This window comes from Xylocopa sonorina, unplaced genomic scaffold (genome assembly GCF_050948175.1).
Source record: "Xylocopa sonorina isolate GNS202 unplaced genomic scaffold, iyXylSono1_principal scaffold0014, whole genome shotgun sequence".
Lineage (NCBI taxonomy): Eukaryota > Metazoa > Arthropoda > Insecta > Hymenoptera > Apidae > Xylocopa > Xylocopa sonorina.
This window is the reverse complement of record NW_027490090.1, coordinates 4,583,776-4,588,789: the sequence shown is the minus strand read 5'-3', so window position 1 is coordinate 4,588,789 and position 5,014 is coordinate 4,583,776. Positions and strand designations below refer to the sequence as shown.

The following is a 5,014-nucleotide window of genomic DNA, read 5'->3' as shown; positions in this document are numbered from 1 at the left end:
TATCTATCGCCTCGTTTTCGGCTTCCAACAGTGTGGTTGGCTTAGTTGACAGTAATATTCTGCCAATGTTTCTGTCCAAATTACGGATTTAGATTCTTGGAACTTTGCCGTTCAATGTTTCAAACATTATACGTCTTGTTAATGGTTGCGGATATCGTTACTGATCGCATATGTCAGTTTATTGTATATGCGTTTGAATCTGATGTTAAATGATTGGAGACTCTCGTCCCTATCTTGTTTTGAATCGCGCAGCTGTTCCTGGTATTCATCCGAGGTGATCCAAGTGGCGACGTTTGTCCGTAGAACGTCATATATTAGGTTGGTGCGTATGAAATGTCGGATTCTTAAGTGATTGTATAAAACTGTATATCTTTCTTCAAAAGCTGTTTATTCAATCAAAGTATGCTCCATTCGCTTCAATACACTTCTCCCAACGAGATTTTAAAGCGTAGATGCCTTTTTTAAAAAAATTTTGGTCTTTAGAATTAATAACCTCTGATATCGAGTTTTTTAGGCTGTCTTCATTTTCATAGTGTTTGCCCCTTAAAAACAGCTCTAAATGCTTGAAAAAATGAAAATCGGTCGGCGAGAGATCCAGTGAATATGGTGGATGCTGCAAAACTTCATATTCCAGTTCGTTCAGTTTCGCAATTGTTTTGTGCGATCGATGTATGCGGCCGAGCGTTGTCATGGAGCAGTAGCGGGCCATGCCGATTCACAAGCGATGGGAGTACAATTTTTAACTTATCGTGCATCTCATCAATGTACTGGCAGTACTTTTCGGCCGTAATTGTCTCCCCAGGTCGAAGGAACGAATAATGGATTACCCCAGCCGCGTTCCACCAAACTGTGAACAAAATCTTCCGTGGATGAAGCGATGGCCTTGGAGTATGGGCACAAACCTCATCCTTGTCAAGCCACCGAGCACACCTCTTTCTATTGTCATAAAGAACCCATTTTTCGTCACACGTAATGATCCGATCAAAAAATGGCTCTCGGTGAAATCGGGTTAGCAATGATGAGCATACGTTTAACCGATCCAGCTTATTTCGCTCTGTCAGTGCGTGCGGTACCCACTTGTCCATCTTCTTAACCTTGCCAATCTCAGAAAGGTGTCTCAATATCGTTGTATGGTCAACTTTCATCCTGATAGCAAGTTCCCTCGTGGATACGGCTGGATCCGCTTCTACTAGAGTCTTCAGGTCATCATTCTTCACAGACGTTTTGGGTCTTCCGCGCGGCTCATTTTGCAGTGAAAAATCGCCAGTCCGAAATTTTTCGAACCAACGCTGCACTTTCCGATCGTTAACCGTATTCTCCCCAAACGCTTGGTTTATGTTGCGTGCAGCTTTTGCAGCACTATTATCAAGTTTGTACTCATATAAGAAAATGACGCGAATGTCGGCAGAATTCATATCGGTAATAAACTCAAAAGAAATAAAAAAGGGAAGACCTTCGAGAAAACCTATTTTGTTGAAATGAGTCTCTGGCAATGGACAATACGAGTATGAATGAGGTTATGCCAAATACAAAAATATAACGAAAACGGGGAGGAAAACGTCCGCATGTAAAGAGAATCCGACATTTCATACGCACCAACCTAATATATCAGCTCCTATCGTTATGGCCGTTTGCTGCATAATCTCCTGCGCGACACGGCATCTATTTAAATTAATTTGTAGAGCTTTTAACTCCATGTTCGTTTCTCGTGCTTTTCAATCAGCGCCTTCCTATAGATTGGACAGTTGTAGGCCCCGGTGACGTGCCTGGTGAAAGGGTCTTCTTTTCTAGCCTCACTGCAAACAATGCATTTAGGCTTGTCAGCAATGCATGCGATCATGGTATGGCTATGTGACCCACACCTTCTACAGATTTCCTTACCGTCTTTGATTTCGACGCAGTTTCTGCCAATATGCCCTAACTTGTGGCATTTATAGCATCTTTCAATCCTGGGTAGAATTTTGTATGTACAGGACGTTAGTCCAATTCTTAGACGCCTAGTTTTTTCAAGTTCTTTTATATATTACTATCCTATACTGACGATCGCAACCTGGTTGCCTCTCCACGTTTGTTTTAATAGCTTAACGTTTATACCGCCATCGCTGCCTTCCGCTTTATTTGATGATCGTTTTATTTCGTTCTTCAGATTTTCCTTCGTTACCAGCGGGTCTATTTCTTTTACTTCGATTGTTACATTCGCACTCATATGCTTGATTTCGAACTCTTTCTCCAGATTTCCTTTTATCTCCTTAATTTTTTTCTCTATCCCTTCCTTTTTATTGAATTCTAATATAATGTCTCCCGTCCTGGACTTCCTTACTTTATTTACTTCCTCCAAATCTTTCCTTGCTCTTTTCAGCACGTCCCTGTATGTTTCCTCATACGTTTTGCCTCCTTTTACCTTTATGATCATTGCTTCATTTCTATTTCTTTTCACAACTTCTTTTAAATTTCCTGGTTTTTTCCTAGCTGCCGCACTCGCATAGGTTTCCTTTTCTTTTCCTGTTTCTTGTCTGTATCCCTCCGGTTTCCTTCTTCTTTTCTCCACTTGGGTCCATTGCCCCCCCCCCCCCCCCCCTCTTCCCTACGTTCCTCTTCCGAGTCCGTTTCGTCATTTTGCCTTTTCTTTTTGTTCTTGTTTCCCTCTATCGGTGTTATTGTTTTCCTCTTGTTGCTGTTCTCTTCCTCATTTATTTTTACCGATGTTTGTGTCGTTTTCTCTTCTTTCTTAGGCTCGGCTCTACTCTTTTCCACCCTCTGCTCCTCTTCGAATACTCTCTGTTCCCTGAGCTGCTTCGTTTTCCTTTGCAGACTCGCCACTAACTCGACCAGGTGGTCTATGTCAGTTCTCTTTATGTGCCTAATATTACTCATAAGCGATTTGGAGTATGTCATAATTTTGGCAGTATCTCCGCATAGTATATTTATCATTATGTCTGAAGTTTGTTCGCTTCTTTTTTCTTTCAGCGGTGTTGAAGTTGCTTTTATTGTAGCATGTCTCCATCTCGTGCTTTTTCCTTTTTGCTCATCTACTTCCATTCCTGAAGATCCTTCTTCAGTGTCTGTGCTTTCTTCTATATTTTCTGTCTCAGTCTCCTCCATTTGCTCTATCCCTTTTCCTTTATTATATTCGTTTTTTCCCTCTTTTTCCTTATTCTTGTCTCCCTCTGTCTCCATCTTTCTTGTACTTGATTGACTTGTACTTGTACTTGATGATTTTGAACGGTTTGTTGGATAAGAAATTGTTTATCCGTAATTAAAAAACAGTCTAACTATTGCTAAGGTAAAATTCAAAATATTATTTGTCTAGCATTGCGCAAAGGTTATTCTAGCCTATTTTTAGCTTTGCTTTCCTTTTTCTTCCTTTCTTACCCTTGAGTATTGTGTTGCCCCGCATTCATGGCGTCGCACACAATGACCGTAGCCGCAGCCGGGCGATCTCAGGCAGGCGAGCGCCTACCAGGGTCGCGGGGCAACTCTCAACTCACAGAATTGGTAGGCAACGCTATTTATCTATCTGTCCACCGCCCTTGTTCTGGGGGCGGGTTACCTAACCTAACCTTTATTTTTACGTTGGGAAATCCTCATGGCTACCATGGATTTTTTAGGAAATCTATGGTTATGTCAGACTATACTGAACCCGGCCCCGGACTCTTACCAACTAAAACCCTGATATGGTCATCCTCGTACTTGACAGCAGAAAGCCTGAAACTCTTTCGAACACTTACAGCCTTTTGCCTCGTGCCTGGATTAATGAACTCCTGCACTTGTCTCTTAAACCAGAGTTTTAACTCTATTTTCTAAAAAAAGCCATGTCGCACAGTCACTGCACACGGAGTGCTTTAGAACACATCCGCACGCTATGGCTGCCCAAACGAGACTCCCATTTACCTCTTTTGCTCGTGGTACCGCCTTAATTGGCGATGTTCGGCTTAAGCCTTCATCCCTCCTCTCCTAGCTCCCAGTCCTTCTTTCGTCCCTTTATTGTGCAAGCAAGGCCCATTTGCTTAGCTCTCCTAACATATCCTTCATCCCATCCTCTATCCATAACAGGTGCTTACTTAAACATCCCAGCCTTATACTCCGGGATCTAAGAGCTCTATCTGGGCACCACACTTTCCGTCAGTGGTATAGGGTGTTCCCACTCTCCGCACATATATCCGGTATACACGCGGAGACTCATCCTTGTGCGCAGTATTCTTAGGATCGGTCCACATCCTGCTCTACACCCTTCCTCCTCTCTATCTTCGCTCATTAATTTCCTCTTGTAGTTGCTGATTATCTGAATAGGGACATGCTTCAGGCCCCACAGACTAGCTGGGTCTGGAATCGTAACTGGACTTATTGGCGGCACAGGGAGCACCGGAGCTACTTCCATGAAGTCAGAGTGAGTGTCCCCTACCAAGGTCGATTTTCCTAGACCTTATGTAGTGGCTAGTTGGAAATTAATCCTTTCACGTTCCGATTCACTTAATTTCAACCCCAATCGATCAAACCGGTCCATCCATGACTCTAGGTCTCTTTTAACCGGCCTCATCTCCTTCCTTACATCCATGGTTTTTAACCTCCCGTCAGAGGCCTCCGTCAGCCATGAACCGAGCCTGCTCTTGGCGTCTACTCCACACCTGCCTAAGGCGCTGGATGTTACAGTATATGCGGTGGCCTTCCTCCTGTCTAGACCCTTACATCCGTCTGGTGATACAGTACGCAGCCATAGCTGATGCCACTGACTTAAGTTGGAATATAAACGCCCCTTGGGAGTGATGCGTAATGCCTGTACCGGGTTCCTAAACTTGATATTTACAGAACTGCAGGTCAGGTACCCGGTTACCTCACCTTCCTTATAACTCTCCTAGCAATTCTACTCTCCCTCTTGATATGTACATCTACAGAGGATGCACTTCGTACTCCACCCCCTGGTAGCAGTTAATGAGCCTCTGAATGAAGTCCAAATTTTGAGTATCAAAAACCACATCATTAGCTTCATCAGTAGCTTTATTATCCAGGATTGTCT

At 43.3% G+C, this 5,014-nt stretch overlaps 1 pseudogene; it reads right to left on the bottom strand.

Moving 5' to 3' along the window:
* Positions 1 to 391: 391 nt before the first annotated feature.
* On the bottom strand, positions 392 to 1,415 carry LOC143431775 (histone-lysine N-methyltransferase SETMAR pseudogene; annotated as a pseudogene).
* Between the last annotated feature and the right edge of the window lie 3,599 nt (positions 1,416 to 5,014).